This window comes from Accipiter gentilis, chromosome 13, assembly GCF_929443795.1.
Source record: "Accipiter gentilis chromosome 13, bAccGen1.1, whole genome shotgun sequence".
NCBI classification, from domain to species: Eukaryota; Metazoa; Chordata; class Aves; order Accipitriformes; family Accipitridae; genus Astur; species Astur gentilis.
In genome coordinates, this window is record NC_064892.1 from 31,994,345 (window position 1) to 32,017,814 (window position 23,470).

The following is a 23,470-nucleotide window of genomic DNA, read 5'->3' on the forward strand; positions in this document are numbered from 1 at the left end:
AATGAAAGCAGCCTACAAGAACATTTGAGTGAAATGTCTGCAAAAGTTCTTCCACCAGAGAGGGTGGAAACGCTCCTTGTAAATAAAAGGGAACAGGAAGGCTTCTGTATACCTGCCTGGGCAGTACTCTTAATCCTGCTCATAGTGCCATTTATTTTTCTAGCACAGAGCTTTTCCTGTTAGGCCACTTATGTTTCCCCAGAAGTCCCACCAACTGCTTATGCACCAATAACCACTTTCAGATGAGCCTATTTAAAAAAGGTCTGCTTGGATCCTTAATTTCATGGGTACTGAAAGCTGAAAAATACAAAATTCTGCTAAAATGGAATGGTATTGTTGAGGGACAAGTGTATAGGCAGAACTTATGTGGGTCATTTGGAGTTTTTTTTCCTTCAGTCTCGTACTTGCCATGGTGGCAGGGGAGTCATCTGTCATCTCTTCTTTTCCCATGGTGACCCTTATGCTCTTCTTTCTCTCTTCCATGTACTTTAAGAACTAAAATGAGAGCTGAAAGTCATGTTTATCTTCTCCAAAGCAGCCATTGAACTGGAAAAGCCCCTTTCTCTCCGAGTTTCCTTCTAATGTAATGAACCGTGGGCTTAGGGAAGCCAGCTGCAACATGCACCAAGCCTCTCCTCCCAGGCAATTTCCAAAAGTTTTCCTAGTTGTACCTACAGCCCCTTCCTGCCACCTTCCTCCTCCTCACTCCCAAAGCTCCTTGAAGGATAAATAAAAGTTAGTATCATTAATTACAAGTATTAATAGCAGACTGCAACAATGTGGATGTTCTGTGACCGGTAAGAACGGTTTGTCCTCTGCGGTCATGTCACACCATCTCCAGTGCCTGAGCTAACTAACCCAGGTCAGCGAGGGCTGCAGTGCACATAAATCCCCTGTGCACACAAACCCCCAGGGCGGCCTGGGAAAAATTCACAGTGAAGTCTGCACATTTTGCTGCTTAGGCGTTAAGTAATTTTGGAGAGAAAGAGAGAAGGTTGGAGGAATAGGGCTAGGAGTCAACGACAGGTTTGAGAAGGGGAGGCTAAACAAACTGCAGCTTACTTTGTTAACACTTGAACCGTTATTTTTAAAATAATGAGAAAAATGGAAAGTGAAAAATGGGAACAGCAACATTAACTGTATTTGGAATTTCAGATTTTGTTTAAGGTCTAATAATATTTCTAATTATGGTGAAAGCAAACTTGGTCATTTTTACATTTTTTCCACACAGAACTGTCCTCAGAGAGAAAGCTTCCCACCCAAAACCTCAGAGCTGGAGACAAACAAGGCAAAATACAGCAAAAATCTCAGAAGAAAGCTCTTCCGCATCTTGGTAATAATTTCCCATCACGCATGTCTCCAAACCAGAGCGCAACCCCCAGATTACCCAGAAGCACACTTCCCCTCCACCGTAACCCTTTGGTCTCAATGATCTTAAAGGTCTTTTCCCAACCTAAATGATTCTGGGCTCCTCTCCCCCCACTTGCCAGCCTTTCCCTTTGCTCCTGTCCCCATCATTTCCCACGCACCAGGACCAGTAGTCCTGAAGTTCATAGTGTAGTGACCAGTTTTGGGAAGGCACGCTTACGGAAGGGTTACAGGGGCTGTGGAGGGCATCCCACATTTAGGTTGGCCTCATCTGCCGTGAGATCACCCCATGAGGGTGCAGTTTAATTAATACTGTCAATTAGCAGTTGCCAGACAGAAACCTGCTCCCCTTTACAGCTGAAACCCAGCAGTTGTTCTTGCCCTGCTTCCAAGCACGGCCAGTGACCCAGTGTAGGGGAATGATCCAGCTGGACACAAAGCAGGCTTTCTGCTAAGTGTGAATTCGTGGACATTAATCAGAAATCTCTGATTGCAAGATAAAGGTAATAGCGTGTAAAAATATTATGTAGAAATAGTGACAAGCATCAAAAGCTTTTCCCTGTTGGCTTGGCTTATCTCAAAGTGGAAAGAGCTTGACGGTGGATTTTTTATCTCATAGTTAATGACTGCCTTTTAAACACATTTCCCCTAAATCCAGCAGCAAAAATTATAAAGTAATTAAGTAGGAGTCACTTACTATAATTTAACTATACAGATATACCACTAAGAGCGTGCACTTTGCTTCAATTTACTTCAATTAATGAGCTGTTCCCTGGACAGTTCCATGACAAATGCTACCATTCAGCTCTCTAAAATCTCTGCTTTTCCCAAAGTGCTTCCTTATGCTCCAGACAAGCCCTTTCATACAAGGCTGCTCTTGTTTTCTGGCTGTGAGAAGGCCTACAATTAAATAAGGAGCAAAGACACAGAAAGGAGACCCAGATCAATAGCCACGTCCCATGTGGGGCAGAGATCTCCTACGTCTGACTTAAATTCTCTGTTTCAGGCTTTGGTCTTAATTGTTAAATGGGTTCCTCGCTTTCTCCAGCTTGCATCCACTGGCAGCTGGAGCTGTTAATTTTGCCTAGCAGGCACAAATGGTATTGATTTAAGAAAAAAAAACAGGAAAGGATGATCACTGCTGCTGCTGCCAGGCTGGAGGATTCTGCTCCTCAGCAGCTACACAAACAACAGAGCCGGGGTGGCTGAAAAGGCGTCATCTCCAGCGCAGCCGGTGGGAGGGGAAGGAACTGGGGACAGACTGGCCTGTTCTCCATGCCCCTCCACAAACACATCTGTCTCCTGTCTCTAATTGCCTTTGCTTCTACCTCTGATGCTCTGTGGGTTATCTGAGGCAGCATGTTACTTCCTAAGGCAGCTTTCGGAAACATTACTTTTAAAAATTTGGAAGTTACCTGAGGTCAAAAAAGCATGGTCGATTATGGCAATTCAGAGAAGATGCCATTGGTCCTGTTCTTGTTGACATTGATGGGAGAAGCCATGTTGGTTTCAGCACCCTGACTTATTCCAGATGATGACTGGAAGACCTCCAGAGGTCCCTTCAAACCTGAATTATGGCATCATCCTAGAATGCTGTGACTTAGAGGCCACATCAAACCTGAATTTTGGCATGATCCTATGATTCTGTGACTTGCTGTGTGTCTTTTCCAGAGCTGAGTCTGTGGACAGTGCTTCACAACCAGTAACGGCAATGCAAGCAAACACCTCCAGAACCTTTTTGAAATTAGATCTGGTATTTCCCATTTTCTTATATCTGATGGTTGTTGTAGCATACTAGAGAGATTTCCTGGCTACAGACCGGTTAAAAAGATGTCAGGGACTATTTTGGCAGCCTCCTATTTAGTCGAGGGTCCAGTGCTGGTGATAGAGAGGCCAGCATGGAGTGGAAGCTCAGCCCAGCTTGAAAGAGATTGATCAGTATTGTTGTTTGGATCTCTCTATCTACCAGCTCACCCCGTAAAATGCAGACATTACCTTAGATCATGGGGGAGACATTTTTTTGGAAATCAGCGGTAAATCACCCACTGATTTTATTATAGCACGACTGGATCTTCAAGAGCGAGAGCTATGTCTTTATATAATTTGGGAGCCATAGTCATTGATCCAAGCCCTTATAATTTCTTTCTCCAAATATTTTATTTTTATAAAGCCAGCAGCAGAGTGATGGTGGTCTGCTCACAGAAGACATTGTCGTTTCCATTGTGTGCTGTTAAAAGTGTCACTTCAGCATTTCAATTCCTCCAGTATAGGATCTAATATTCTGGCAATCCAGCATCACGGATGACCATTAAATTGTGACAAGCAAGCAAATCTACTGATTCCACCATCCTCTACAATCTTCTTCCATCACTGCTCCTTCTCTTTGAATCAAAATGAAGAGTTAGCAAAACTCTCCATTCACTTTTCTTTTAAACTTTTATAATTCTTTCTGCTCTGCAGGGGGAAAACTAAGTAACAGTCAAGTTAATCAACTCACAAACCCATGAGTAAGAAGTTACTGAGACAGACTAGAGTACCTAAGGCAATGCTAACATTCATTTCTCCTGACAAGTCCCTGCTGGTCTCCCCAGATCTCTTCCTATCCTTTCATTTACACTTCCCCTTTCTTCTCACTCTTCCCTGGATGTCTTTCCTCACTATGCAGAAAACTTCCCACCTTGTCCATCTTAAAACATTCCTTTCAACTTCACTTGCCTCTTCTGACTACTGCCACTTGCCCTATCCCTTGGCAAGAACTTCACTCCTCCATGTTGATTGCATCTTGTTGTGAACGTGGTTTCCATCTTTTACACTGTTTCCTTAAGCTCTCACTCACATCTAATCCTTCAGTGACTCCTCACGGAGAGGCTTGGCATCTGTGCTGCAGGAATATCCTTCCTGGCCTGTTGTCGTCTTTGACATCACTGATCATGTTATTTTTTGGAAAACCTTGTCTTCCTCTGGTTGCAGTGGCTGTCTTGCCGTGGATCTTCTTCCAGTCCCCAACAAGAGAGCTCATGTCTCTAATCAGCCGTCCTCTATTGATACACACTAAGATCTCAGCCTGTTTCTCTGACACCTCCTCATGGATGTGTAGCTATCGCCTATACTTACCAGAGTGCTTTACCACTCCCTTCTTTTGGTATCAGTTCCTTCAGGTAGTACCCGTTCCTGGGTCCTCAGCCTGGTCATCAACTTCATCTGTAGCTTCTCTGTGTCTCCTGATGTCCTGAAGTTCGTCCTGAACAGCACTGCATGAATGTCGTACTTGCAGTCCATCCACTCAGTTGAATCTCCTTTGCAGTTGTCATCATCAGCTCATCTTAGTTGTTGCGACATACTTTCCTCTGGCTTTGAAAAACACATTTTTTTCCCCTTACCTGTTCAGAGTGCTACCACTTACCAATTATTTTCCATGTCTGTGCACCCTGCTTCTCTATCTCACTAAATTTAAGTGACATGTCTATTTTCAAAGCCTTTCTCGGCCAGTCCCTACTCTGCCTGTCACCTGTCATTCAGTCCTTCAAAGAGCACTGCTATCTTTGATTATTCTCTGCTTCCCAATCTCCTGCTTGCTAAATGCCAAACACATTTGTGACGACTCTCCCATTCTCACCCATGCTGGGGAGCTAATGCCATAAACATCTTTGACTCTATCTTGCTGTCATTCAGAATACCCCTTCTAACTTTCTTTTACATAATAGCTACAAAAAAATTTGGAAAAGCTTGTCCTTTTTAGCAACCTGATATCCCCTCCCATCTTGCCAATATAGCACTTGTTTCCTTGAAGATGCCTCTTCACCTCTCCGGTGTTATTAATATTCTCCTGTCTTAAATTTAAATCATGACCATCTGTGGGGCAAGGGACATCTTTTATTCTGTGACAACATCTATATGTCACAGTCATAAAGATAATGGTAATAATAATAATGATAATGAGAGGAAGTGTTCTGAATTCCAACTCAACAGAAAAGATTTAGTGGCTTTATAAAAGTCATTCACCTATTGCTTTGGCACACATTTTACAGCTTCATCACTGCTGTCGTTGGCCACAGAACATTGTTTATGGAGCCACATCAGCTGTGCTGTATAAGTACATAGATAAATGACATCAAAGCATCACTAGTAAAGAAGGTTTATTCTTATTTTATCACATGACTGGGACAAATAAATGTGGAGGCATACTTTAAAAATACCTTGTAAATTCTCCTCCTGTGACACACTTGATGACTGGATGGCGTTGCCCTTGCACTGCTGAGCCATCTGCTCGGCTCTCAGCAAGCTCTGGTCCTCCGTCCCCTCCTCCTCTTCAGCTGTATTTTCCTGGAAGATAATACGTGTCTGTGGTGACTGACTGATGTTCCCTCCTACTTCCAATCCATTTGTTGTGAGCCAGATTTCCTTGCCTGAGTTCTTTATGTGAAAATTACCTTTTAACGGCTCCATTGTGTGCCATTGCTCTCTTGTCCAAAGTGGCATATGACGAGACGTCCTCAGCTCCTCCAGCCTGCCAGCTCTGATAGCACGCTGCCCTGCCTGCCATTTCGTGCGGCGGACTGATAAGAAATTTCCATCTGCAGAAAGAGGAAAATACGGAGTGCAATAGCCACCAACATCCAATTTTCCTGGGCGGCTGAATTTTGTAAACTGCACGTACAGAAAGAGAACGGCAAAAAGCCAAGTAGTCTGTGGGTTGAGGGGGAAAGAGGTGCTTACCTTACAGCAGCCCCTTCCCACCCCTCCCGAGGAAGAGGGTTCTACCCTGGGATGCACCAGAATTCAGCGGGACTGGAGCACGGAGAGTCTCGCTGAGCTTCAACAGAGAAACGATTGTGAAACCGCCATGCCAACATTGTATTTAGGCTGCTCTAAAATTCATCTTTCGGGTATTTTGACCTCTTTCTTGGAGATCCGAGGTCAGGAGGGTGGGAAATTGGCAGAGGTTTTGGCCCCAGGTTTCCTTTTCAAGAACAATCCAGCTGCTATTTCGCTAAGAGGTTCGAAGTTTTACCAAACAGCACGAGGCAGAGAATATCTCCCTCGCTCCGAGATCGCCAACCTGGGCACTTGTGCAATCTGATGTGACCCACTGGCTGCTGTCGGGATACAGGGCCACATGCGGCTCCCACTTCCACTTGAGCGCTGCAATTATTGGGGGCATAAAGGTGTGAGTAAGGAGAAAAAAAATAACTCATTATACTTACAAATTATATCCACAAGTACTTAGATGGCTGATTAAGCTCTCAGTTCATAATTCTTCAAGTTGTGGTATCATCTTCCACGAATGAAATACACCTACTAATAGATCTGTAATTGAATATATATATCAAAAAAAGTAATGAGGATAAGTCAGGCAATTAATTTATTTAATAGAGAACATTTTCCGGTAGTCATCTCTGTTGTATTCTAGCCAGAATCAAGAAGAAAACCATTTTCAAAACTCCCTGAATGGGATATTACAATGTGAGACCTCCTTTTGCTGGTCTTAATTTTGTTTATTTTTCACATTTAGAAGTCCAAAGGTCATAGGAGGCCATCTGCCTGTCAGCCCGAGACTGGTTTCTTTCCTAATGCACATACAGAATCACACAAGAATCAGTTCCTTGCAATGTATCCTGGAGATGTGTAGAGCTGAATGTGATTTACGAGAAAAAATCTCTTTTTTTAGTTTGAAAATGCCAATTTGTCAAAACTAGACTTTTTTTATGACAAAGCATTGCTTTCAGTATTTTTTTCCCAAGTCAAAAAGATTTGACATTTGTTTAATATCTTGTTCCAGTATCTTCAAAATGAAATGCTCTGCTTTTTCATTTCAGAAGTACTTACCTTCTGAAATGTAACTACAGTGAAAAGTAAGACTTTTAATGAAAAAGATCAACATATAAAAGTCAGCTCTAAAGCTATATTTGTTGGGGAGGGGAGTTGTTTGTTTGTTTCATTTTGGTCTCTTTGAGGTTCTTGGGTTTTGTCCCGGTTCAGTAGAGGAATTTAAAATGTTCCAAAACCAATAAAATGAGAAAATAGCCTCTTGCCCTATTCTAACATGAAGCCCATGTCTGCGTTCAAATATGGTGACAAGTGAGTATTGCGTGATGAGCTGCCTCACTTGGTGATCTCCTGGCCTCTCTGTAATTATACTGTTGGGATTTACATCTGGACAGCTTCATGTGAAATCCAGTTACGTTACTGGCCTTTTTGCCTTACCCACTGCATCACAAATGTTTGATTTACTAACTTGATTGTACTTTTTCTTTTAAAAACCACCTGTGAAATGGTATTAAATTTCAAACAAGAACCATCTCAGGCCTGCAAGTCCTCTAGATACATTTTGATTGAAGAGTCAATGTAGGGATTCAGCATCGACACACTCAAAACTGGTATGTTTTGTAGCTCAGATTATTATTTTTTGTCAGTCCATTTCTGGAGATTTCCCATCCTCGCATTTAATTTCCTGAAAATCTTCAGGGGAATTATTGTTCACAAATAACAGGAGATTAGATATAAGGTGCATGAACAAATTGTCTCAAACCAGGTAATCACATTTATTAAGAGCACTAAGAGAATTTAATGAATAATCAAGAATGTGTTTAATATGTGTTTTTCATTCACTTACTGATTCACATTAAATAACACATCCAGAATGTAAAAGGTTAGTGCACTTTAAATGTTAATCCTGTGTGGAATTCCCCTGCAGACCCTTAACCCACATATAATTATTAATGCCACTTTGACCTTAGGGAATTTTTCTTTTCAGATGAATATCACCAATATTGAAAAACAGCTTTTGGGTTCAATTTGTCTTTTCACAGTAGTGCATAAGTAGATAATTCTAAAGTTGAAGAACATATTGTCTTTAGTCATATTAGACAACTGCAATTGTTATTCAATTCAACCTCTATCAGTCATGTATTTTAAAGTCAGTTTTCTGGCAGAAGAAAGCTTTTCTTAGCCTCTTTGACATTTTCATTGTTGCTACAATTCAGAATTGTAAGAAGTGGTTTTTCTTGAGCTACCTGCTGTATTGGAGGTTATTGATCATAAATTTCACGTTCAACAATTGCCTTGATATTTGCATATGAGAGAATTTGATTTTTATCAATTAATTTCACACTTCCTCCTGTTTGGGGCACTGGATAATAAGAACTGTAATCGAGCAGCTTCATTACTCAGTGTATAGGATCAGTTCCTTTTGCCTCTTGTTAATAAACTACTTGCACAGATCAGATCTTTTGGTTGATAAAGTCCAGATTTAGCAAGTGTACAAATGTGTGCTTGGACTCAGAATTCAGAAGATTGAGGATTTGGGATTTATCACATTTGGGCCTTCAGGTCAACTTTCCATATTTATTTTCTCCAGCTCCATCTTTCTGTTCTTCCCCACTGCGTAATGGAGTGCGGTGGTTTTTTTGAGTCTGTTATCTTCAGCATTAGCCTGTCTGTGTCCTTTGGAATGAGACCAGATAGGGAACCTCCTTTCCCTTTGGGGAAGAGGGTCTGTACTGCTGTGGAGAGTCTGAGCCTGATGAGTGGAGGGAAACATTCTTTTTCCCCCTAGTATTTAAGAAAGCAAAGTCATGGGCTTTTAGCAATAGCAGCATAATTTCTTTCCTATTAAACCAGGTGGAACTAAAATTCCTTTAGAAGAGGTTTTATCTTCTTAATACCAACATTTGAACTTCATTACTGTTAAAACTGCTGCTGATGAGTATATTAAACTGTTTTCCATGCAGATTCACTATTCACTTGGATGCTTTTCTGAGACTTAGGTAAGGCACAACTCTTGCTGCAAGACTTCATCAATCCAAACTACAAAAAATAGTGAAGAGTGTAATGGCAAGCACACTGTGCTTAGAAAATAGCAGAGTTATGACTGTCTATGCAACCTTGCATGTACGTATTGTGATGCAGACTTTAACCCTCTGGTCACTATTCTCCTACTGTACTGTAATGCCAATGCACAAATTGTTGAATTAAGGTGATGTTTGCACTCTCTGGCTTTTGTATGACAGCACAACACCACCAGAAATTAGGGACAGCGTTGTCTGTTTGTGGTTATCTGGTAGTTACAGACCCTGTCCAACCTCTCCTGACTCCAACCACAAGCACACATCCCCAGGTACTGTCTCTGCTTCTGCTGTCTCCTTCCTTTCTCCCTGCCTCACCCTCCATATTTACTCCAGCCCCTTCCTTTGTTTCCATTTCATCCTGCATCTTGCCACCCTCTGTATCCTTCTGTAAATCATCTTCACCTTTGTCTGCCAGGTTCCAGAAAAGCCAAAGCTGATGACTTTGCTCCTCTGACCATGGCTGACCTACAGCAGTACCAGTAAGATAGAACAGACTGGACTATTTCAGTTGGAAGGGACGTAGGACGACCATCTAGTCCAACTGCCTGAGCAATTCAGGGCTGACCGAAAGTTAAAGCAAGTTGTTAAGGGCATTGCCCAAACGACAGTGGCAGGCTTGGGGCACCGACCACCTCTCTAGGAAGCCTGTTCCAGTGTTCGACCACCCTTTTGGTAAAGAAATGCTTCCTATATACAGCCTTCCAGTACCTAAAGGGGCCTACAAGAAAGCTGGAGAGGGACTTTTTACAAGGGCATGTAGTGACAGGACAAGGGGTAATGGCTTTAAACTGAAAGAGGGTAGATTTACATTAGTTGTAAGGAAGAACTTCTTCACAGAAGAAGAGGGTGGCAAGGCACTGGCACGGGTTGTCCAGAGAGGTTGTTGGTTGCCCCATCCTTGGAAATGTTCAAGGCCAGGTTGGATGGGGCTTGGAGCAACCTGGTCTAGTGGAAGGTGTCCCTGCCCATGGCAGGGGGGTTGGAACGAGATGATCTTTGAAGGTCCCTTCCGACCCAAACCATTCTATGATTCTATGAAAATAGCACAGGGGTCTGGGAGACATATATAGTGAAGACTGAGGCAAAGAAGACATTGAGGACATCAGCCTTAACTGAAACTGAAGCTCAGATGGCAATAAACTTGCACAGGGATTGCAAAAAGAAAGGCTGTGACACCAGGTCTACAGAGATGAACGTCATCTTGGCTGTGTCACGTGGAGGTGCTAGAACTTCTCAATTAAGAAACATTGTAAGGCTTGTGATGAGCAAAAGAAAACAAATTTTTTCCTTTATCGCTCTCTCAGAAAAGGCTGAATGACATTAGACAGAGCTTAAACAAACCCATTCGAACTAAGACGCTTGCTTCGTATGAAAACTGTTGGCCCAAAACATTCAAGTTTGGCAAAGAACTGAAAAGAGCAGGTGTCATTATCTGTGACATGAAGAGTTTATTTGCATCTTAGTAAAGAAATATCTGTCAGCTTGATGGTGTTTAATAATATTGTTGCCCCTTTATTTTTAGCTACCACTTTTGAAATAGCTCTCTAGAAACCAGTAGAGAAAATTACTTGTACCTCCAGGCTCAAAAATATCTCCAGTCTATCAGCAACCCCCCACCCAACCACCCACCCAACTTCAACTGTTTGTAATTATTTTTTGCATTGCCAGGATAATGGCCTTGTTTATTAGTGCGAGTTAGTGTACAAATCATTCTTCTACTTGTACTTCTACTGCATGCTGAGCAATGCCAGGAATAAATGATTGCTCAGCTCTCATGTTTTATCATATAGAAAGGTTGTGCAATTTGTAATGGATAAATTTAATGGACTGATGACATAAAGTATTTGTGTAACTTAATTTGTTGGGCTGGTTTTGTGTCGGCCTTCCACTTCTATACAGTTTTTAGTGTTTTTAAGATTCTGCTCTTTTTGTTTTCTGTTGTTAAGGATCTTTGTATAGACAAGTTCTCCCGATTGCCTGTTACAAACATAGTTAAAATTCTAAATTATTCTTCTTTCTCTGTTAAACCTTGGCCTTTATACAAAAGAGAGGAAATGAAAGGAATGTATTTCCTCATTCCCTTTACATTAGCCATGGAGCTGAAGAAGCTTCAGCTATTTTTAAGGCATTTATGGGGCAAAAAGGTATGTTATTGCTGGGGTTTTTGCCAAAGCTCTAACATATGCTTCAACGTAAATTGCTCCAAAACTTAAAATTATCAGGCAGAGAGGCTTGAGATCTTATGCAGTTACATGGAGTTGTTGCTAGAAAAACTTGATCTTCAATTCTTTGTTTAAAAACTAGTTGGCATTAATACTGCTATGTCCACATTTTTGTGAAGCATATAAGGAACTGCCAATCCCCTTTTAAAATAAAATGTTATCAAAATATTTCAAAATGATGATTGCATTTTTCATTCATTTCAACTAAAAATTTCAATTTAAAAAGTTAGTAAATATTAGTTGGGAAACACTGCTGAAAATGGGTGTTTTGAACGCTGCTAAGTGTTTGCAACTTTTAAAAAAAGTTCAGTATTATTTTCTCAGTACCAAAAGATCTTATCCTTCCTGCAATCTGTGACTGATGCTGTACACCTAGAACAGTTTTGCTATAAGACCTTTTCTGCAGATTAATATCTTGTGGCCTTTTTAATCTCTTTGAACTGGATGAGGATCATTCATATCTACTTCTCTACTGAAAACGGAGTATTCTCTGAAGAGAGGTTTTAGCGTGGGGTCCTTCAGAATTTATTTTTTCTGGCAGGTTGATTTTTATGGACTCAGACTGGCAAATAATGGCTTTTACTGAGAGGGTATTTTTCAGAAGCGTTCAGCGCCTACCATAACCCAAGGAGGTGTCTGGGTAATTGACTTGGTATTAAAAAGAGAGCAATGAGAACAGCAAGGAACTCCCCGCCTTTGTGGTTCAACAGAGGTGCTATTACCCAGTGTATATTCACTCAAAAGTGCAAACAACAGAGCTTGATATTTGATTTTACTTCTTTTTTACCCTGTCCAGCTACAGGGCACCTGGTGCAAATGCCTAACTGTTGTTGTTTTCAAATCAAATGTTAACATTTCCAATTTAAGGTTAATTGAACACCCAGTCCAAGGCACGCTACATGACTTTTTTCTAGTTTAATTTCCTATGGCTTAGCGTTGCGGATGCTAGGAACATTAGCCAAGTGAGCTCCCTCTGTTTATATGTCTTGTCATTAGTTTAATGAGAAGCTATTGCGGTGACTCATTCCCTCTTTCGCTCTAAGGCTCTTGCCTTTAAAAACCTGGCAAAGAAAAGGTGAGGATCTAATAAAAACAAAACTGAACTGTGTCTCTCGCTCTTTCTTTTTCGCAAGGCTTGTAATCATAGGGTGAGAGCAGGTTTTTGGAGTCATTTAACCCTCCGCTCCCGCTGAAGTGCCTGATGCCCAGCCACTTTTCTGGCAGAGGGGTGCCCAGGTATCCCCAAGGAATTGTCCATCCTTTGGGGGACTTCTCTGGGAGGATGCTTAGTTAGACACGAGCGCCCTGTGAGCAGCAATGGTGTGGGAGGGATGGGGATCCGTGCTTTGCTCTCCCTTTTCCCTGGCAGGGATGACTACCCTACACCCCCCCACGCGGCGAAGAAGCCCGTTGCCCACCTCAGGAGGTGGGTCTGCAGCCTGCCTGGGGATGCAGGGCAGCTGAGGGCTGTGCACAGAGCCTGGAGTGTTGTCCCATAGAGCTTCCATCTTTAAAAATGCGATAGGTTGCAAGCATGGTGACAACTGAACCCCTCCTTCCCTTCCCCAGGTAATAGTTTAGCCAGGATGCTGCTTCGGTAAATGATAAAGATGTAGGACTATTGCAGTGGTAACAACTGTACGGATCCTGTTGTCAGAGACCCCAACAAGAAATGTCTCCCAGGTGATTATTTTTCTCCTTAATCTGCCTTAAACTTCTTAAGCAGGGTAGAAATCAGCATTATTGCTCAGCTTTTATAACGCCATGGCTGCACGCTGTGACAGCAGGTCTTGTCTACATGGACTTTTCTGGTTTTAACAATTTACCTTGTTTGTCAGGCTGCCTGGCATGTGCGGCCACGCAGACGTTTCAGTCCAGCTCCATTCTCCTTCCTGCAACTGAGCCAGCGCCAGGCTTACGTGCTGTTTATTGAAACACAGCTGAAAAACTGGAAATCCAAGCGACATCTCCTCTCCATCAACACCCCCAGGTGATAGCTAGGTCAAGGAGAAGCCTTTAATGCTCCAAAGAGGAATGTACATGAAGGAAAAGCAAGGTCCAGAACAAGGGTGGCTTTGGTCCCACAAGCATGCACGTGAAAACCATCATTTTCACAGAACAGAACCCCTCTTGAAACTGCAATCAGTGTTTCAGAGGCGATTTAGGGAAACAGATTGGCATTTACAGGGATCAGTTTGGGCAGAGGCAGAGGAAAGGTGTCCCTGTGCCGCTGTCCTCTTCACTGTGTGACCACACAAGTGCCAGTGCACCTCTTTGAAGCTCCGGCATGACGCATCAGCAAAGGCAAGCCAAGTCCTACCACTGCTTCCAGCTGGTGGTGTGTTGCACTTTTCCACAACAGGATTTAAATTTAAATGAATGCATTCCATAGGCGAAAACAAGCCTATTTGACAAGTAAGATTGCAAATATTCCAGCCGGTACTATGGTTGTCTTCCCGCTCTCCTTTCCTTTGTGGCAAAGAGGTTTTCTGACAGGAGCATTTTTCTGAAACGATTACTTTGTCACTGCACCTGGTATCAGCAAAGACTCATTTATGTTCTCTTGTTTCCTTGTTCTCTCTTTTTTAATATACTTCTCCTCCTCGTCATTGCTTTGGTCTTTTATTTTCACTTTCTTCTTCCAGAGCTGCAGTCATAAATGTGGAGAAGGTACGGTGGAAACGAACAGCGGGTACCGAGGCAATGAAACACCAGCCATCATTTCTGGGGGCTGTTTTCTCAAGGTCTCCCCAGTGAGTTGAAGATACATGTACCTCTTCTTTCTCCAGAGTACATTGCTAGGAAGTATTTTGAACAAGTAATAGCCTTCATATCCTTTTGTTCTAAAATTAAGAAGTTATTTCATGGGCCACTTAATAAAGAATACTTGTAGTTGATTGGATTTTAATGAGAGAAAAGGACATTAGGAAGTTTGTGCTGAGGGGTGCTGTATAAAAATAAATAAATAACTGGTGTGAGCTATATTTTCCCTCTAATTAGTACTCTTGATGGGTGGGTAGTGTCAAAGCAGTGGGAAATGCAAAGACTTCAGGAGCTCAATATAAATTCAATATTACTATTCGAGCAAGCATCTGACATAGCACTATATAATCAAAGCATCCTCCAGCTCTGCAACGTAATGAGCAAGACATGGAAAGGTCTAACACAAAAACTTCACTAACATAGCATTTATACTATTTCTGAAAAGTAGAATTCCTCCTTTTCATAAATTACAGCAAATCTTCCTAAGGACACCCTCGAATGGCTGCAGTTCCTCAGCTCCCACCGGCCCCCAGCACTGCCACAGTTTGAATCCTTTTCTCTGAGAAGCCCTCTGCACTTCACAGAGCCCAGGCAGGATGTTCCAGATTTGATTTTCACCCATGGGAAGAAATTGCTGGATGATGGTGACCAGGAAAGGACAGGGTACCTCTTTGGTGCCCTTTGGCATGACCTTTGGTATCGGCTCCAGCTGCTCCTGCAGAATGGCACGGGTCTCCAACGGCATTTGTCATATGTGCCAGACCCATCTGAATGTCTTGCACGCCCTGGAGTATCTCAAATGACAGCTCTGCTGGGTTTAGGGAACCTCAGTGCTTCTTTTGTGTTGAAATGCCTAAATGGAAGTTTGCCTTAAAAGAGGGGTTTTTCCCCCTTCTTGTATATGAAATACAATACATGACAATATAAACATAAGTTTGCAGAAGGCTGCAGTATTGATACATCTTCCTTGTCCAAGAAGAAATATTCCTAAAGTCTGTTCTGATCTTCTTAGAGGTCCTAAAATAAATAATGATGGAGCGCATAGGAACCACTGCTCACAGCGTTCATGAGAGAGTATCACAGGCCAGCCTAACCTTTGTCTTCCACCCAGTCGAGAAAGAAGAAGGAACACCACATGCAATACTGGTAGTTGTACATTGTAAGGCAAATGTTCAGCCTTCCAGGCTGTCACCACACTCTTCATTGGCCTCTGTGTTGCAATGAATAAAATTAATATTTCAAAGGTATCAAAAACCTTCCTGTCCCCATTTTTAACTCTCCCTGTCGAAGAGCAAGACTGAAATGAACAATTATTTCGTGTTGGTATTGCTGTACCTCAGCAACCAAGCTCAGACCCCTGCTGAATTTGACAGCCTCAAAAACCGAACTGGGACAACTTTCGGTAAGAAGACATTCTGATAAAGCTGCCCGTGACTGCTCGCCTGGCCACTGAGCACACTTGTGTTCAGGGGTGCCATTTGCTCCTGGCTTAGGACCACAAAAGTGCTACGTCTGTATTATGTCTATGAAACCAACTGGCTGCTGCTTTAAATGTGTTCAGCTCTGCAGGTGAATTTTAGAGACAGGTTAAGTGCCTAAATTTTGCAGTGATACTTAAAAATATGCCTGCAAACAGCCCTCGTTAACACTGGAACCTAAAAAAGTGCAATGCACATTTCATTAAAGAAGTAATGTTTTGGTTTCACAGAGGGGAAATGAGGACCCTGGTTTGAAGCATGTTTGGGTTGTCAGCAGCAGTAGTCAAGACAAGTTGATTCTTATTTGTGAAAACAGAAATCAGCAAACAACTACCATTAAATAGCTTTAACCGAAAATGGAGGTAGGTCAAACCACCCTCAGGATCTATCCCTGGTTTGGGCGAAGTGTCCCAACAGTATGCCGGATTCTGAAGGAATTGCATTCAGCTTTTCTGGATCTTAGTCCTGTATCTTCAAACAGTCTGGATGTCTGTTAGAAGAACCAGACATGTTTTTTTCTGATGCTCATGTGCCTGCACAGACCAGCACAAACACTCAGCTTTGGAGTCTGAGCTCACACCTTCCTTTTGCTATATAAAAATCAAAATACGCTAGAATATTAAATGCAAATTGCACAATGATAAAACTATCTGTAAGCAGGCTGTAACATTCACAGACTCCAATGTGTAGAGGGTAATTGCAGGACGCCAGCTACTACTATATTAAGAAGCAGATTTCTTCTTTTTTTTTTCTTTTTAAAACAGAGAATTATAGAATCATAGAATGGTTTGGGTTGGAAGGGACCTTAAAGATCATCTCGTTCCAACCCCCCTGCAGTGGGCAGGGACACCTTCCATTAGCCCAGGTTGCTCCAAGCCCCATCCAACCTGGCCTTGAACTCTGCCAGGGATGGGGCAGCCACAGCCTCTCTGGGCAACCTGGGCCAGTGCCTTACCACCCTCACAATTAACTTCTTCCTTACATCTAATCTAAATCTACACTACCTCAGTTTAAAACCATTACCCTTGCCCTATCACTACAAGCCCTTGTAAAAAGTCCCTCTTCAGCTTTCCTGTAGGCCCCCTTTAGGTACTGGGGGGCTGCTGTAAGGTCTCCCCGGAGCCTTCTCTTCTCCAGGCTGGACAACCCCAACTCTCTCAGCCTTTCTCCACAGCAGAGGTGCTCCAGCCCCCTGATGGTTTTCGTGTCCCCCTCCGGACACGTCTGTCCCGTGCTGAGGACCCCAGAGCTGGACGCAGGACCGCAGGTGGGCTCTCACCCGATGGGAGCAGAGGGGCAGAATCCCCTCCCTCGACCTGCTGCCCACGCCGCTTGGGATGCAGCCCAGGACACGGTCAGCTTTCGGGGCTGCAGGCGCACGTTGCCGGCTCGTGCCTGGCTTTTCATCCCCCGGTACCCCCAAGTCCTTCTCGGCAGGGCTGCTCTCCATCCCTTCATCCCCCAGCCTGTGTTGATACTGGGGGTTGCCCCAATCCAGGCGCAGGACCCTGCACTTGGCCTTGATGAACCTCATGAGGTTCACATGGGCTCATTTCTCAACCTTGTGCAGGTGCCTCTGGATGGCATCCCATCCCTCCAGCCTGTCGATGGCACCACACAGCTTGGTGTCATCATGAAACTTGCTGAAGGTGCACTCAATCCCACTGTCCACGTTGCCAACAAAAATGTTGAACAGCACCGGTCCCAATACCGACCGAGGAACACGACTCATCACTGATCTCTGTTCTGTTTATAGAACTCTTCACTTTGGAGATTTTTAATTCCTTTCAAGTATATAAAATAATTATACCTGTCAGTTTCTATTTAATTTACCTGCAAAATTTTGGATACTTTTCTTTTTTATCATTTTAATTCCCAATAATATGGGTAATCAGTCATTTGCAGGGCTATGTAAGAAATAATTTTGTCATGTTGCTCCTCACTACTGTAATGATGCAGTGTTTCATCAGACTGAACATAGTGTATTGTGTTGAAAATTGTATGAAAATGATAATGGCAACTCCTGATTTCTTTGAAATCTTTGAATCTGAAGAGACCCTGGAGAACAGGACAGATTCTTTTATAATTATATCAAGCTGAATCAAGAGCAATTTCTGTGAATAGAAAGGATTTATTGGTATTAACACCAGTGAAAACAAAATTGGGCTAGTTGTCCAACAGGGAGATAACCTACTGTGTTTCTGCAGTTATTTGTTTATTCTCATTTATTGTTATGTCTACAGTAGCATAAATTTACCAGCAAAGTGTACAAAGGCTCTAGGTCTGCATACAAACCTCTGGTCATCTCTTTTAGTGAAATACCACAATGACACGGGATGCTCTTTGGAGCAGCTAGCAGCATGGACACCTAAAACCTAAATTCCCTCTTCTAATGTAAGACACCTAACTGAGAGTATTAGATCCCAGATTTTGATGCTGCCCATGATGAATTGTAGGCATCTCCAAGAGTAATTCAGATTTTAGGAGGAGATCAATCACTCTGGGAAGGTACCTGCCATGTTCCAATGCCTAAAGTGAGAGTTGAGGAGAAATACGCTTCAGGTAAGAAGATCCTAGAGTTTGATGCAATAGAACTGAGCCTACATTGTTTTCCCTACATTCACTGTTTTGACTAAATAGCTTGTGATATCATTATGTTACACTGTGTTAAAAATATATGTAGTCTATAAAGAAGGATCCATCATGCAGTAGTGGAATTTGTAAGATTTCTTATATATAAGGAGAAAAAACAGTATTTGTAATTTTAAACTGTTGTACAGGAAAGATTAAGGCAAGAAAAAAATCATGCAGAAAGAACAGCATGAAAGTAGCAATGAGACACATCTGTGCAGTATCTCTCCACAAAAGGCTCCAATGTTCTGGGAACAAAATAACAGCTGTCTTTGCATCTCCTGCATGTACAGATCTTAAACAGAGCAACCAAAGATGTAGAAAAAAGGAGTAAGGGTCACGGTTACTAGATTTGTGGTACCCAGAAGCAGGGAAACTTGAGGAAGGATTTGTAATGGGATGACAAAACTTTCAGGGTGCCAAGAATTTTTTTATTATTATTATTTTTTGCATACTATATATGTAAACATATTTTTAAAAACTTCAAAATAGAGAAATGCCAACTGTCATTATATCTAGGATACCAGAGTCACAAAAGGATTTAGGAACATGGAATATGCCCAATATGGATGCTAATTAGACTCCAAACATTCCCATTTCCTTAGTTATTGCCCAGAATTTCTCAGTAATTTATAAAGGTCCTATGACATTTAGATATCTCTCCTTGGGTATGACGAGAATACTCCCCACCATACTAGCGCGAAGCAGCTACCTGATTGTGTCCATGATGAGGACATAGACATATTCCTACACATATTCCACCTTCAGGACTTAAATCAGTTGGTGTCTTCAGAGTGCAGCTATGAGGACCTTTGCTCTAGAAGAAGCAAGGCTTTCTCCTTTCTCCCTTGCTGCTGTTGTAGCTGATAATCTCCTGGTCAACACACCTTCTGAGGCTCTGCTGGTCTTGGGTTCTTTCCTCCCCTCCAGCTGAAGAGACCTGAACTTGCTTCAAAGACGAGACTGTGTTTGGTGGATGCTGCTTGGCTCTCCTGGGTGTGCTTGGAATGAGTATCCCATGTTTCTGGGCTGAGGAGGAAGAGAAAAGGGAAGAAAGTTCTCTTTAGCCTTGTTTCTAGGGCCACTGTGCAAGATGGGCGATTTGGTGGGGGTTCAGTTGGGAATTTTAGTACATTAAATAATGGTATTTAGAAACTCACTCCTGTGTTTTGTGAAGCTATGAATTCGCTGTTCAAAACCCCAAAAGAGACAAGCACCTCTTTCCAGAAGGAACTTCAGCACCTCTGATCACCAGAGGCAATAGTGACGTTCCTCCCATAGCATTTCTTGCCGGCTTCGATGTCCTCTCTGCACGGCTCCCGCGCACTCTACAGGCAGCCAGCTCCCCTAATTCAGGAGCGTGGATGCCACTAGGCAGCTCATTTCAACAGGCGCCAAGGGAAATCTCGGAGTTATCACGTTAAGTGTCTTTTAAAGAGATAGCTTTTAGTAGTAACAAGCTTTTACTTTCCTTTTTATTGCAAGGGATAGACTTACATTTACCTATCAGCTCTCAGGTAGTTGATAATGGAAACAGCGTAGACAAGGCACAGTGAGTTTTGGAGACATCAGGGGAAGACCATAGGGTAATGTAATTATCCTTTTTTTTTCTTTTTTGCACAGTACTTTTCTGTACAGGACAAGAATACCAAAACAAAGCAGAGGAACGTCGCTCAGCTCCAGGTAGGTTTTCATCCCATGCTTTACTGGAGAGCTCAGGACAACAGCAACATCATTTCACACCCTACCACAGTACTACTTTTCATTACAAACCTGTACAGATGAATATACATTCAATATTTATTTTTCATTGCCATCCTTTCTACCTCCTAACTACTCAAAATGACAGTGTCATTACTGTTACTGTTTTTCAATTCTCTTGCACAGTTTTCCTACTTCTTTGCCTGGGCAGGCAGGGGGCAGAGGAACATTTAAAACCAGACACACTGGAGAATCTTCCCACTGTTGAGTACTTCATGTGAATTGCTGCTCAGAGGAAGCTGAATGCAGTACAAGGCATTTTACTGATCCTACTAAAGATGAAACTAGCCTATGGATTCTTAAACGCTTAAAGGTCTATTAAAGGATTATTTGCCTCTGTATTGATGTTCAGTGCTCTAGGAACAAAAAATTTTACACAATGCCGAAGAACGTTCAGACTAACTAAATTTCATAACCAGCCACTTTTACTATTTTTGTCCTGCCTTGTAGATTACATTTAAGATACTCAATGCTAATACAATTGTATCCTATTTAAAAAAAAAAAAAAAAAAAAAAAAGGAAAGGCAAGAGTGTAGTGCAGTAGTATAATCTGCCAACAGTACCTTGTGTTATCACCAGGGTTCTTTAAAACTCAAGGCAGTTGGGGTTGGAGATGTCACTGTCCCAATTTCCCCTTATATAGATTGATCTTGGTCCGGAGGAAGCAGGCTGGGAATAAAGAGAAGAAACTTGTTCTCAGCAACAGAGGACCAAGGACTATGTATTGTTGCTTACACCCAAAAAGGTCTGGACACCCACAGCATCCAGCAAATCTCTGCAACAGCCTTGGGTTGAAGCCAAAGCACATGCTTCAGGCAAAGATTTCCTTGTCAGCTTCCCAATAAGCCAAGTGCCTTGACAAATCTTCATTTGTCTCAAATGTTCAACCTTTTTGGTCACTGACTGACAGAGCTATCATATAATTGGGTGCCGGGAGGATGCTCACTCTCTGGAGATGTCTATCCTTCCCTGAGTGTAAAGACAACCTACAACAGTGATTTCATGTCCCTGTCTGCAAATAAAAACCCTGAAGTTAGTCCCTCCACATTGCTGCTCAATTCCAAGACAGTGTAGGTGAGAAAGGGTTAATGCTGGAGTTTTGGTCAGTATTCTTCATACAATAAAATCACCCCAAGATCCAAACTAAGTTGGAAAAGCTATTAGAGCATTGTCATTTTAAAATACGGAGACAAACTAATCCCTAATGTGTTCTCGATGGAATTCTTTGGGGACGAGTTTGGACGGGTTTCTGGGGTTTTGGCCAAATACATTCCATTAGCCTGTGTCATTCTCACAAATAAATATTGTAGGCTTTGTAAATGTATTGATGATGACTGGCATTTTCCTGTAAACTTCCTATGTAGGCAATTTTTCATGATGAACACAGTAGAATGACTAACATAGAGAAGATTCTGAATAAAAACCATTCTCTTATGTTGTAGCACCACAGTTGTGGATAAAATTCACTAAAGGATAAGCAATTATATAGCTCAGAAATAATTATTGCATCAAGAGGATAGTACTTTGAGGTATACACCACAGGGAAACGGCTAATGTGTGTTGGAGTTTGTCATCATTTTCAATACAGCCTGATGCTTTAGGAATAAATCAGCATAATTCCCCCTATTTGCCATCACTAGAGTTTGCTGATCTGCAACAGTCAAGAATTAGATCCCCAGCACAGTAATATTAACTGTAATTATTGCCATTTATGTGCCTAAATGATTTTGCATGCACAGTTTGCCAACCCAATTGGAACATAGCTTGAATACTGAGAAACGTATTACTGCATTTGGACACAACGGATCCATAAGGGCATCTGACTGCATAGGGCACCAAATACAATGATCTCACGTATTCGTGACTACAATTTGCTTTCTCCAGGTTCTGCTACTTTTTGCAAGCTTAGGGCTTATGTAGGAGATGACTGACACCAGTATAAATAGGAGCGTATTGTTAATGAAAGATCTACAGCCCCAAATTGATCAAACTCTTTACACAGTGCAAATAGCAAAATCCTGTATTAGACCCACTCACCTATGGAAAGCCTTACTTCTAGACGAAAGTCTTTCATTTCTAGATATTCTGAAGTTTGGAAGACAGCAGCAAGGTTGGGGCTTTTTTTCATATTTATTTTTTTATCATTAGGGCAACTGAACAGTAGATAATGTTGATCTGGTCCCTTTCTCAGTTTAAAAGTTTGAGACCACATATATTCAGCTGTGGGATTTTAGCCAGCACCCAACATGTGGTGAACTGGAAAGTAAAAACAGCCCCTAAAACATACACCATGAGGCGTTTTGGACTGATAAGCTACAGAAAATTTCCAGAAAAACACATTTTCTTCATTCTGGACCTGGATTTCCAGTGGGTTGATGGGGACCCCACAACAGGGATCTGTCCCCAGTGTAGCACAGAGGACTCAGAATATGGAGACCTCAGATCATATAGGGAGCCCTGGGAGCCCACGCTTCCAAACGGGGAGCTCAAGAGGAGACGGAGGAGACCGCTTTCAGGAGATCTGGCTGTTCCCACACCCTGGCAGCTCACACACGGGTATGGTCTGGAGCAGGGAGGCAGGACGGCAGGTAGGAGACACCCCAGAGAGATGCTGCTCAGCAGAAATACTGCGGAAATTCCAGCAGAAAACTGTCCCACTGGGAAATTATTTGCTGCCCTACACATGTCAGAGCAAAGTTCATTTTGGCCCCATGAGATTTAGGGTGTCTGCGTTGGACCATGAATTAAAAAAAAACCACAAAACAAACAAACAAACAAACAAACAAAAAAAACCCAGAAGGAAAAAGAAAAGATTAAGAAATCAGAAACAGCACTTGTCTGTATGGCAGGAAAGAGACATCTAATGAAAACAGCTTGTAATTTAGTAAAGAAAGTTTGTCCAGTATAACAAATTATATGAAATGTCATCTCTGAACCCGACTGTATTCGTTGACTCCAGCAACACTTCTAAGAACATGGAGTAACGCTTCCCACTGCTCCGTTTCCCAGGACCTGGCTGAATAAGAGCCCTGTCTTCGCAGCATCCTTCCTGTGTAAGCAAACAAAAGAGACTGAATGGAATTTATTGTTTTGAAGAAAGTTGTAGCTGAGTGCTACTTCCTTTACACACTCTGGCTGACTCCTCACGAAGTTCTTTGCCTTACCTCCTGCCTATTTCACAGGGATCTGAGCTTTACCATAAGTAAAGACGCATACAGCACACTTTGGAAACAACAAGATGAGCATTCTCTACTCTGCTATTTCCAATGTTCCATATAATTGCTGTTATTAACCCAATTCCTTTGTTTTGCCTGAGAACTATGCTCTCCCCTGCTGAAAATAATAGAGGATAGTGTAAAGAATAGCAGAACACTTTAGAAGCACCTCAGAAAAGCTTTCA

The 23,470-nt window shown here is 42.2% G+C and overlaps 1 long non-coding RNA gene across 2 annotated transcripts in view; it reads left to right on the plus strand.

Moving 5' to 3' along the window:
- The window catches only part of LOC126045253 (uncharacterized), a 95,838-nt gene extending 75,347 nt beyond the window's left edge, over positions 1–20,491 (plus strand). Inside the window, exons 6-9 of one of the 2 annotated variants that reach the window (XR_007508012.1) lie at positions 1,232–1,333; positions 14,083–14,190; positions 19,933–19,992; positions 20,197–20,491. This is a non-coding gene — a long non-coding RNA (uncharacterized LOC126045253). Of the gene's footprint in view, positions 1–1,231; positions 1,334–14,082; positions 14,191–14,673; positions 15,806–19,932; positions 19,993–20,196 lie in introns of those variants that run through there. The other variant, XR_007508010.1, reaches the window with a different exon arrangement.
- Positions 20,492–23,470: the final 2,979 nt, after the last annotated feature.